This window comes from Ostrinia furnacalis, unplaced genomic scaffold, assembly GCF_004193835.3.
Source record: "Ostrinia furnacalis isolate ACB-3 unplaced genomic scaffold, ASM419383v2 OfSCF0397, whole genome shotgun sequence".
In the NCBI taxonomy this organism is placed as follows: Eukaryota; Metazoa; Arthropoda; class Insecta; order Lepidoptera; family Crambidae; genus Ostrinia; species Ostrinia furnacalis.
This window is the reverse complement of record NW_021130636.1, coordinates 412,108-425,349: the sequence shown is the minus strand read 5'-3', so window position 1 is coordinate 425,349 and position 13,242 is coordinate 412,108. Positions and strand designations below refer to the sequence as shown.

General features: G+C 35.7%; 1 protein-coding gene across 6 annotated transcripts in view; it reads left to right on the top strand.

Annotated features, from left to right (window-relative positions):
- Window positions 1-7,185: 7,185 nt before the first annotated feature.
- Window positions 7,186-13,242, top strand: part of Liprin-gamma (liprin protein kazrin) — a 110,648-nt gene continuing 104,591 nt past the window's right edge. For all 6 annotated transcript variants that reach the window (XM_028318852.1, XM_028318875.1, XM_028318861.1 and 3 more), the window contains exon 1: window positions 7,186-7,351. The gene's annotated coding sequence lies outside the window, so the exon portion shown is untranslated. The remainder of the gene's footprint in view (window positions 7,352-13,242) is intronic.

The window sequence follows — 13,242 nt, the reverse complement described above, 5'->3', positions numbered from 1 at the left end:
GAATATTTTTTTTAAATATACATACAATGCCATTTTGGCAAGTAAATGAAGTTTGCTACAGTTTAAATGATATCAGTACAGTGTTTTTAATTAGAAAGATCTATTTTCACAGATTTCACGTTTATTATACCCGTTGAGTAGGTTTTACTCTATGTATCATCATCATCATTTCAGCCATAAGACGTCCACTGCTGAACATAGGCCTCCCCCAATGATTTCCATCGCCCGGTTGGTAGAGGCCTGCATCAAGCGCCTTCCTGCTACCTCCATAATGTTCATAATGTGTTCATTCTTCTGTTAAATTGATTTGTCCGTTTGCTTTCAAAAGCCTTGTAAATAAGCGATATAAATTACAGGGATGATTTACCTACTAAAAGAAAATCCCGTATTGAATTAAACAATAAAGGTTCTTGCTTTAATAACATCACGGTCTACCTAGATGATGATAAATGAGGAGCGAGTGATTGTGTACCCGCGACCCGCGATTTTATTACAAAGCCTTTTTAAATTCCGCCCGCCCTACTAATCCGGCGACGTTGCGCGGATCTTCTAGATTGGCTTCATAACTTTTTCAAAACAAATTTACATATTTTTGGGGGCGTTATTTATCACTTGAATGTTAAGTACCCGCGGAGTGTATTGGGTTTTGCGCGAAGATTGTGATGTTATGGCAGATTAATTTGATTTCTTTTAAAAAGCTTTTATGTTAACGCAGGTTTTTACGTAAGTGGTTGGTTTTATCCGACTGCCTAAGTCCTACCGTTGTTCGAGTTTAAAGAATTTTTACTTAATATTAAATGTAGGATTATGGTGATGTAATTTCCTTTTTTTTCAAAATTCAAAAGTCAACACGTGGTGTCCTTTGATTTAAACCTTTCCTTTTTGATTGTTAATTATTTAAATGCCAAACGGCTGTCCTCTATTTGCGAAAGAACCTTCCAGTGACTAGATTTACCTTTGAAACGAAATTAAAAATTTGCGGAGTTACTCAGGATCGACACGGCGAGTAAAACAACAAGAACATTGCATTAACAGTTGAATAATTCGAGTCATTCAACAGTGACCTTTAATTTGGAGGTCTGACAGACCGAACACGACATTTAGAATATAAACGGCGTTTTAATAAGTGTTTATCTGGTGAACCGAACTCTTGTTATGGTGTTAACAGATTATTTAGGTAATAGATGCCGCATGGTTCATTTGGCATGGTCAAAATAATTACGCTTTGGAAATCTGTGTGGGTGGGTATTCTTCATACTATAATATGCATACGAATAATATATCGCTTGACGAATAGATAATTAATTAACTAGCTACTAAAAATATAAATACCTACTACATACATAAGTCTTAAGGTAATTTATCGAAAGGTCACAAGATCTTCGTCTGGTTTTGAAAATGCTTCAAACGCTCCGTTCTTTAGAACGAAAGAGGGTCTAGTAGTTGATGCAACCATGTTTTCTAACCAGTTCGTTCGTTTCTGCCGAATGACGTCCATTGCTGGATAAAGGCCTTCCCAAGAATTTCCACGACCGGTGTTTTGGTAACGTTACCAAAATTTTTACCGTAGCGTCTATGCTGTTGAGTTCTCCTCGCGGGTACAAGACCAGCTCGGTCAGCGGTCTACGCAATTGTATTTATGCTAATGAACTTCCCCTATAGCTAACAGTTGTAGTTGTTTCGGCAAGACAATTTGCATGTTTGTCGTCTGTTTCGATCGGCGGAGCGAGATATTTACTTAGCTCTTTGTATTTAACTTTCAACGTATTTTAGTAACTTTTTACTCAATTATGTTTTAATCAAATTATGTTCAATAAACGGTTTTACAAATTGTCACCATTGTAGGAATTTGATTGATTGATTAATTGATCAAGATGTTCATCATTTCAGTAAACAACCTAGCAATACCAATAAAATGGTGACCTGCTTTTTTCAGCAAGCTACTGCCAGACGTGACGACACGTATTCTCCACTCTATATCCACATTGCACGTATTCTCCACTCTATATCCAGGTGGAATAACTTATTTACGTAGGTACAATTGGTTTCGCTGATTACGAGTTCGATTTTTCAGTTTTTCAGTCCATTACAATCAGAATTGAGCATGAAAAGATCTTATCATTGATCCCAGCCTACTCCCTCTTTATCATTCAATGTAACTGTAGCGAGATGGAAAATCAATTCAAAGGAACGTCTACGTCACGGAGTCCAATATCGTGTCTTGTAAGCAACCGCAGTATTAGCTCCATAAATCACCACGAGCAAATTGTTATCGGCGACTCTCGGGCTCACACCCTGACAAATGCACATCGGATGGAGTCTCAGCCAAGGGAGGCCTTTGACTTCCGCCTGAAAGCTTTCGAAGATTACCTACCAATGCGTGACTGAATTCAAAGACACGTTTAGATACTTTTTTGCTACGTCAGCGATATTCGCTTTGCTATTTCCGTTTTTATATTGAACGCCTATCAAGGTAAGTTAGTTGTATGTACAGGTTTTGAAAAGATTTAGGTAAACGTAAGAGATAGGTACTTATGTTTTTCGACGGTTTGGAAGGTGGTGTTTTCTTAAATTGTGTTTGTTAACTTACAATTTACTTTTTACTAAGTAGGTATATGAATGTCATGTCTGTGTGTGGCATTCTCTTCCTATCTTATTGTCATGTTAAAACGGAGTAGCGGACGGATTTATGTTTTTTTTTGCATTAATACACTTAGTTTGTGTACAAGAGAGCTCCATCCATCAATTCCATCAATCTGTCCCACAGGAAAATAAAATATCGTGGGCAGACAGCTAGTAGGTAACAAAGTAGGACATCTCTACATATGCCTAAGAAAGAAGTAAGTAGGCTTATGGTAAGTATAAGCCTTTTTATCTGATTTTAGTAGACTGGCATGAAAGTAAACACGTACTTAATGGCGGCACAGAATTTGGTACTTTTGTTGTGATTCACTCAAAACTTTCATCTGAAACTGTGGCAGTATCCACTTTAGCACAGTTTATAAAGCGTCCCTTCCAAACAAGAATACATCATCGTCCCTTTTACGGGTATACATCAATTTGAGAGTGTTATGAGCCACCGGCTTTTAATTTACATGTAAATAACATGTAAAAAGTTCAGTCATCGACAAAGCTAATAACATTTACTTACCAACATACCAATGAGGCCAATTTGTTTGTGTTTTTTTAAATAAAATTTTACTACTGGTAGTATAGTATTCTACTTTTATTTACAACGCGAACGCCTTGATTCAACATTGTGACAAACTTGATAGGATAAGTTTATCTGATTATCCTCTTAAAACTAAGAAAATAAACTGCAGTGTAAGGATTTTAACTCAATGGTACCTATATACGATATGTAGTAAAACCGATACATAATAATACAAATCCAGTCTTCAGGCTTACATTTGGCAACTGTACTTAATTTACTTTTGGTAAAAAATGTCTTAAACTTATTCGTATCTCCAACACATTTATCAGATCTTAAAGCATTAAAATAGCTTCTCTATTTTAATACTTTAGTCATATAAAACCATCGCGTTGAGACACGTGTTTCTCTTTAACATATTTATCTTTTTCCTAGTCTGTCCATTTGGTCATTAGGTAAGTAATCCTTATTTTACAACGCCATTGTGGTTCCCGAGGTTGTCGATAATCCGCGGGGCGAAGCGCCCGATAAATCTTCATTACGGCAGTCGATACAGAGCATTGGTATTGGCAATGCTTACTAATCGGACTCCGCTGAAGCTATTTTTAATTACATTCGTTAGACAGTACATAAAAATAAAATAAATCAAGGAAGTTGTGAAAATCGTGTAAAGATTAATTCGCAATAAAAAGTAATAACAAAAACAAAATACCTACTAAATTGAGTTCCCAACGTGGTTTCTAAAACTGAAATTATAAATAAGAAGCAGAGTTCCTTAAAATATCTATATTCTAAATATTATAATGTAATTAAGACACCCCTTACCATACTTAGGTGTAATGTGCGTACTTTCCTAACAGCCCAACCAAACTATACCGCAAGAAGTCTGTAGTCTGGGGTGTCTAAGTAGAACTAATTTTGGAAACTACACTACAACTATACAGTACCTAATACGAATCGAACTTGTGAAAAGATAGTGCATTTGTATCGCGGCGCCCCATGTTGACAAAAGTGATCGGTGACGAGGCACTCCGTGTCCCGAGACAGAGGGCGCTGCCTGCCGATCGCTGTCGCATTTTTGTTAATAGGTCCCTATTTTCTTTTTGGCCTTAGTTATAAGCTGTAGCGATTTTATGAGTGTTTTCTTTTTCTTTTAATAAAATCATTTAAACTGACAGAAACATAATTCTAACGCGATAACTTAGTGGTAGTGAAAATTGGAGAAAAGTGCATGATGGGAACGTGGAGCATATTTACAAACTTCTAAGAAACCACCTCGTAAGTTAGGCCACAGAATAATAATGTTAGGCGTCTTAGTTCAAACACATGACATGAAATTATGTGCATATTATTTCGGCTTTTTGCGATCTTTAAATAATTTTACTATAGGCTATCTTGTACATGTATTGTTTATCTTATAGTTTTTATTAAATCAAACAATTTATGATGATGGCAAAAAGTGACTGCGAAAGAGAGAGATAATGGAGTAGTAACATAACATCCTACAAAAAATTATGGAAAAGGGGAACGACTCACGACGAAAAAATCTTGTTTGAGGTTATCAAACAAGATTTTTTCTACTTTTACGGCGCGAATATAAACTGTCAAAATATGTATAAAAATAACAAAAGAAAAGTTTTTCCCTTGCACCAAGCGCCAATGTCCCTCCGCCGAGGGTCAGTGTAACAGCGGGGGCCGGCGACAGCCCCGAATAAAAGGGCCCTGAGAAAACTCGCCCCCTTTGAAGCGTACCTACTCGTACAACCCGACCCCATATATCGCGATTTAGCTGCAACTCTGTTTTGTTTTGTGCCGATAATTCTAGTGTAAGTAGTAAAATGAAAGGATATCTGTAGTATTAGTATCGTCTTCTTGTATCTCTTGAATCGCCTGTTTTCTCCCGGTCAGCTTAAAAGCATGCTTCCCTGCAAACGTTTATGCAGATCGGAATATTTGGTTACGAATTTGTTGAACGGCAAACCTTAACAAACGTTTATTCTGAACCTAATAAACACAGTTTTATAAGTTATGGCCCCTAATTCGATTATTGTTTAGTACATTTAATTTTTTTGTCTCAACTCAGCTTTGTCATTACGTTTTTCCTGTTGCAGATCTATCTGTACTAATGAATAAATATCTAAAAATATTTTATCTGCTAGGTACGAGCTATTAAAACTTTACTTACAGTGTTTATTCCTCAGGCCATTTACATAATATTTTTCCAAGAAACATTTATGATAACCTACAGCTATCGGTAAATAATTATTTACCCCGTATTACCGCATTATTTACCCCATTTTTTTCCGGCGACATGATCTAAAGAAAACTTCTCAGAACCCTTCAATATTATTGCAGCATTTTGCGCTATTTACCCGAGATAAGACGTAATGGTGGACATTATTTTCCTGGAACCATTCTCTAATCTAAACTGAGATAAGAAAATAAAAATAGAAAGGATTGAATTGAATGAAATGAGACAGATTATCGAATTGTAGAGTTGTTAGAAATTAGAAAAGAAGATAATAGGTTCTGAAATAACTGGTTTTCCCAGTATTTTATTTACAGATGGCTGTACTTCAAGCTAATCCATATTAATGTTAATTGGTTGGGATCTATTACAAACTATTTATTCGATACTACAGGTTTATGTGCATGGCTTATAATATTATTCAGTCAATAACTAAAACGAACTCTTATTGGAGAACTCTATAATTTGATTACATAACATTTGATAAAGTAATTAAGTATGCCTAACTTCTGAGCAACTCGTGCGTGTTATAAATTTAATTATGAAATTATTTGATCAGCCTTTACATTTGCGTATCTAATCTAATAGGTACATTGTCATGCTAACTTGAGAAACCTATGCAAAATGCATGTAAAAACGATATTCGCGACTTTCGAAATAAAAAATAAATATCACAATAACATACTCTGTGAATAAAATACTAAACGATCACAACATTCGTCAGTAATCGTATTCGTTGCTTTGTTCGAATCCAAACTCGTAATTGTCAACTTTTTGTCCCTATCACAAACAAAAAACTAACCCAGACGGTCGTTAGATACAATATTTAAATAAGTATTCCTTGTCAGGACTACGGAACCCTAAAAATAATGCAGCTCTACATTCATGAAAATGCTCTAATAACTTCTATTTCCAAATAAAATCGATGTTCTTAGAAATCGGATGGAATATTTTGCATAGCTTCCATGTCACAAATATGCCTGAATGGTTGTCAGAACTAACGACAGTTGTATGACTGGTGACAGCGAACGGATGGGAGCGAACGCGCGCGAGCGTGGGCGAGAGAGGGGAGAGGGGGGCGGGGGCGCTGACGTCACGCGCGCATGAGCAGATCGGGACTCCTTGCGGCACAGAGCACGGGAGAGATATAGAGGCGGAATTTATTAACATAGTTGAATATAAATTGTTGTTTTTAAATAAGAAAAACAAAGGAGTTTAATAACTTTGAAATGTTGATGGTCTTTGTCATACTTTGCTAATTAAAACTATATTTTTAAAGTCCAAATCGGGGTATTGAGCAAAAAAATATGTTGGTAAGTATAACGCTGGGTTGCTTGCACCATCTCATTGTAACTTTAACAAACGTCAATAATATGTCAAACTCCATGCAAAAAGCATCGGTTATCTTCATAGTTACGGTCAAGGTTAGCTGGTGCTACTCAGTCTAATATTATAAAAAGTCGCGTTAAATAAAACAGAAGTATTTATTATATTTATTATAGGTACCTACTTTTTGCGTAATAAAATAAAATAAAATTTTGGTTGTTACAAAAATAAATTTCAATTTCGCCTAGTGCCTCTGTTGCCATTGAAATAATTTTCAGAATCTAGAATACGTAACAAACATTTTAACAAAGTCAAAACATACAATAAAAGACTAGATAATATAGACTGATATTTGCTGTTTGACTTTCAACATTAAAACATAAGATGAAAAATGCATTCCCTGATCCTTCTGTGTCGGCCGGGTGCTCTGTGCAGTGCAATCCGTACGCGCTCTCTCCGAGGCAGCAGTCGACTCGCCGCGCGCGCGCTACGAACGCGTCCGCTACGCCGTAGCCGGCTGCGACTACGTACTACGACACCTGTGACTGTGACCTGGTGACGTGTTGTGAAAATACTACCGTGATTTTTATCTGAACTAGTACTTATACAAGTGGGTGGCAAATAAGGTGGGTGTATAATATAATTATGATCATCAACAGATGCCAACATGCTCTAATGTCAAGGACACGGTTATTGATCAAGCTAAGGACCAAACTACGTGTTTATTGTTTGTTTTGTCACTTCCAGAATTTTACTCCGGTGGCGTGCGTGAAGTGTATTGGTAATTAAATATAAGGTTTTTCCGCGAGGGGAAAGGGAATAGCGTAAGGAATAAGCTCAGTAGGCTCATAGAAAGTAATGCGCGACAAAGGGATGGTTGACGGGGCTCGGAATAATTTATAAGATAAGGTGCCACCTTGCGTTACAAGCCTCATGAATTGGGAATGCGTTCTGAATTTTACTAAAAGTGATCCGGTTTTACGGAAGGTACTTAAAGCCATTTTTGTTTAATGCAGCAACTTCTGGACGCTCAGCATTTTATGGAGCCGATATTAAACGGGAATATTGGATAAGTAAATTATGATGGCGTACCTACTTTCCTTGTAATGAAATTCCTTATTACTTTAATCTGGATATTTTAATTTGTTGGACTGTAAGGCGTCCTTAATGCGAATAATAGGAATCTTTTAGACAATTTCATTTACAATAGGAAATTCTCGCTGGTTTCTGTATTATCAAAAAGCCTATGTGAATACTTTTTAAAAGCTTTATAAATGCTGAGTTAATTAAAACTGAAGTCTGTTAGATGGATAGAAGCATCAAGAACAAGGTGAATCAAAAATACCTGTACAATACTATAACAATGGTTTCTCAAATAATAATCTCTTTTAATTTAGGACAAACCATCTTCAACTTAATAGAGAAACTACTCAAGTTAATATTTTACATTTGAGCTAAATATCTCAGAAGTGTCCATTGTGAGATTGGCATTATCCTCTCTTCTGGTTTATTATCCTCAGTGTTCATAATATTTTACTCCTAGCCTTGTGCTTGGATTACAGCCAAGTTATTCATAAGAACTAGCTGAAACTCCAGTAACTCTTAGTTAATTCTATCATGGCTTTATTATTAAAGTATTTCTGCTCTATCTCTGTTCGCTTGATTAATTTCTTAGTTAAAATGTAGGTAGGTACTTTGTCATATGAAAATTAAAGTCTTTGTTTATATCTTTCATAATTATTCTGATGTTATATAATGTCTACATTCTAATATTTGGTCACTTGAGATTTAGGACGTTTGGAACAAAGAACAGACGGTAATGTGGCAGTTAAAAAATAATAAAACTACCTACGCGTTTCTGATTACTCAGTATTAAACTTAAAAGAAAAAAATATATTGCACCTTATTTTATGGTTTTACTAGAGACCCGCTCCAGCTTCGCATGGGTGCTAAGTATACATAAACCTTCCTCTTGAATCACTCTATTTAAAAAAATCTCATCAAAATCCGTTGAGTACTTTTAAAGATCTAAGCATACGAGTAGGGACAGACAGCGGAAAGCGGCTTTGTTTTATACCATGTAGTGAAAACCGACGTCACAACCGGTTGGTCAAACTTTAAGAGCTACCGTAGACATCTGAAATGACTCTACATGTACTAAACCGTCGACTTCACGTTTCAGGTTGATTTTAAAACTTGTCTGACCAAATTGGGAACTGTCTCATTTAAGAATTACAATTACAGACCTTTGGATTGACAGAACTGAACTTTCTACCCACTCTGTCATAATAAGTAGTAGCTGTGGTAGCTGCTGGACAAAGGTTTCCTTAACGACCGGTCCTACGCGGTGGTGTTGTTCTCATCATCATATAATTTAACTTAACTATATATTTAGCATTGAATTTCGTTCCTGACTGGGAGTTTTGTTCCCGTATTCCCTGCGTATTGAATTATTTACTCTTCATACTGCGTAGGTAGGCGTATAACGTGGTTTCTTACACAAATAGAACGCGTAAGCTCCTTTGTAAAACATCTATTCTGATCCAAGCCATCATTAATACATTATATGTATAGTTTTCAGGCACTTACAGCCTTCAGCTAGGTCTTTCGGACCTGGAACTATGCCAGGGGGCAACGCTCCTGACCCCTTATTATGCATGAAATTCTGTTTTGTCTTGAATATTTCTAGGTATTAACAAATTCTTGTGTTTTGGGGGTATGATTGCGTAATTTTTGGCAGCGGCAATCGTATAAATTAGCATATTTAGGATGTTTTCATTTTTTTACACAGTTTTTTGTGGTTTTGTGTTCTAGAACTAATGGAAAGAGATATCTGCTTTACATGAATTAATTTAGGACTTGTATGTTGAATTTGTTCTATTAATTTGTAGTGTTAAATCTATTATAGGCAAATATTTTGTCCAAAACGAATAAATTAATATTAACGACGCTACAAAACATTTAATTTACATCAGCTGATGAAAACACATTGTCACCATTACAGTGTAAACAAAACCTACTATTGCAAACAATCAGACGTACAAATTAGCATTTCATGATGTAGGATATTCATAAATTACAGGGCTGATGGGAAAACGCAAGGAGCGCAGCTGGAATTACAGTATTACAGTATCACGCACGAGCGTATCGCGCCGTAATTAACTATTTGTACCGTTTGCAATCGCAAAATGTACTTTAAAATAGCACAAATTGGTATTTATAGGACTTACAATGACGTGTTTTATTCGTTGGAGCTGTAAAAGTGTTGTAATAAAAAGCTGCCGGCATCTTACGACCACTGTGTATCTACTAAACTGTCTATAAAATGAAACAAACATGTCACAAGGCAAGTTTTTAGTCTTCTTCTGTCATGTAGGTTAATTGTGATGTCTTAATCAAACTTAATGAGGTGAAGCGTGGGATTATTAATTTTATATTTTCACATTAACATTTATGAGATTGAAATGAAATGAAATGAAAAAATAATCAATAATGCGCCCACATTTTTTTTAGAATTGTGTAGAAACAAAGTTTTTCGCACGTTTTAATGACGAAAAGGCTATGAATACTTAATATCATTTATACCACTTTATACTAACTACATTAGTATATGACGTAATACACTTTGAACTAACCTTTTACTGAGCAATATTCGTTTACCGTCAACTGATTTTTACTCTATTACAACTAAGCTAATAATAACATTGCGAGAGCAACCCTTGCTCGCTTCGGCGGATTATGGGAGAAAATATTAAAAGGTTTAAAAAGGTTACGAGACTACGTAAATACTTAATCTTGACAAATTTATGATAATATAATAAAAACAGTAAATAACTTGAAAAAATCGAACTACTTAATGACTATTATATCTATTTATTAGATCTTGGAGAAATGTGTAGTCGTGTTTTTTCTTAGTTTTGTAACTCTTGAAGATTTACTTAAGGCTATTAAGGCTGAGTTGCACCACCTTGCTTTAACGTTAACCATTGCTTTTATTATGAAGTTTGACGGATTTTTGACGTTTGTCAAAGTAAGATGGTGCAATTCAGCCTAACTCTTTTTCACCCTTACTCATTTTGCCACTTTGTATTTCTGAGTATCGTTGGGAGTGGAAAAATCGAAGAATGATTAGTTAATAGAAAAATATTCATCTCAAGTGTCGAATTTCCCGCTGTTTTGTGTAAGGTAGAAAACGTTTGGACGGAGTTGTCTTCTCGTGGTAGATCCATGCTATCGATTGTATAGCCTTCATTTTGCTTTGACGATGCAATTTGTTCAGTTCCCGCAAACCATATACAATCAATTCGGTTCTGTGGCTTTGTCAAACATAGGCGACATGCATACAAAGCAAAACTAGTAGTTATTGAATTTTATGTAGCCTCGAGAATCCAGCTTTGTTCGATCGACCTACAAACGTCTCTATTATAACTGTAATTTCCTTTTGTGGACAATAATATTGTGGTAATCGCTGTAATAATGTCGTTTTTCATGGGCGTAATACTTAATAATTACATTGTGGGAGTATCTTTAGTAATTCCTGTTAATTACGTGTTCAGAAGTTAACTGATCATAAATTACTGTCGAAATTGTGTTTTACGAACACTTTTCTACTCGTTCGTATTAGTTATTAGGTATGTATATATTTTTAAAATATTTACTTTTACTATTCACCAATCAATATCGAAGTTGGGCCTAGCTGATAACTTCATTGGTTGCTACACTGATTTATAAAGATTACCTAAGATATTGTGTGGTTTTGATACAGCGTTGTAAAAAAATCACTGGGATATATGATTTTTTTCTTTTCAATTCAGCACACGCAGACCTTATTTGTTTTAAATATTAGGACGAAGATCATTTTCCTTTACTATAAGGCCTTTTCGTTGCCCCAGGGCACTTAATTGAAGTGACATTTTTGCGCTATTTTTGCATTACCAAGTTATTAATATTCGTTGTGGGCCGTTCATCGTAATAATTAATGTTCCCGGGGTCTCGTAACGGACAATGCCATTAGAATATTAAGAAATGTTTTTGTTTCAAAGCTCTACCTTTATTTGAAAGCAATTTCATGAGGGCTGTTTGTTTGAATAAGTAAAAAGAGTGACGTCATGAATATTTCACGGCATGCCCCGAAGTTTTTTTAACTTCTTTTCAATTTTGCCAGTGATAATATTTTGGCACGACAATTTGTTTGCAAACGGAACGTTTATTGGAATGTCCAAATTGCTTAAACCCATAGCGCTTAGAGAAATTTTAAAAGTATTCCTTTCCTTTTGATAACAATTTAATAATGCAATTGACTTACCCGTAGTCACGCCCAATCTTTTCTAAATTGGGCTAATTTGATTATAAAGATGCGCGCTTTATCATAAATCATAATTAACAGATCTTGCTTCACGTTAAAATACCTACAAGAAATGATAAGCTGCTATCACGTAAAATTCTTTTTCTACAAGTGTTTTCCACGCCACTGTTATCGGAAAACAAAAAAAAAACTTAATATAAAAATTTCTAGCAATTGCTACTTGTTAAAAGTTACGTTACGAAGCAGTTTTTGGCAGCGATGCAGTTCGACGCTCCAAAACTTTGCACCCGCTTTTCATAACTATTATGAATGAATAAAGTATGAGACTAAAAATGGCTTCTAGCCTTCAGAGTGAACTACGAATGTGGTCTGATTGCCCCAGCTCACGGTCCTAAGGGAAATGTGTTTATCTTTGTACGATATGAACACATCCCCTAACATTTACCTACATAAGATAGGTAGCTACGTAATATTTGTGAGGTAGACCCGTACTCCTGGGAAGGGTATCTTGTTTGCGGGTAATATTCTTTGGATAAAATTTAATATCGGATTAAGTTTTCTAGGTCAACCTTCGCTTTACCTTGCTTCTTGATTATGATTAATGTGTTTCGTCGAGTTCAGTTTTGTGAGATTCCCGAAATTTTCTTTGAGTTATAATGCCCGAGTGGATTTGCTTTTAGTATAACTCGTAATGAAGAAACTTGATGTTTCATACGTTAGTGGTTTGACGGTGTCTCTGGAGTTATACGTGACTGAAGTTTGTTATTGGAATTTTCTGAGGAATTACAAATGCATAACGAGTTCATTGGTGTGGAAATGGATTTTGCGGAGCGGTCCGCGATAGTCGGCGGCTAGACGTATTTGAAATTCCTGAGAAGAACGTGCTCCAATGCTTCAGATATCTAAATCGCTGTCTCCTGGCTGAATGCGAGTCGTTACGCGGAGTGCAGCGCCGCCCTACTGGCCCCGAGACGAACTAAGCCGGCATTATTCTGCAGGTAGGACGTCCACTTAGCGATTTTCCGGTATTTCACACATGAATTTTTGAATGACGAGAGTAACGGGAGTGCTTTATTCCTCGGTCTGCCAAAATCAAACAAAAACTAGAATGCTTTTCGAGTAAAAAAGTGCTGACAGTTTACCTGGCGAAATGGAGTTACGCTAGTTTAATTTTTACCGTTATATTTTTAACGCTTTTTGAGAGTGAACCTA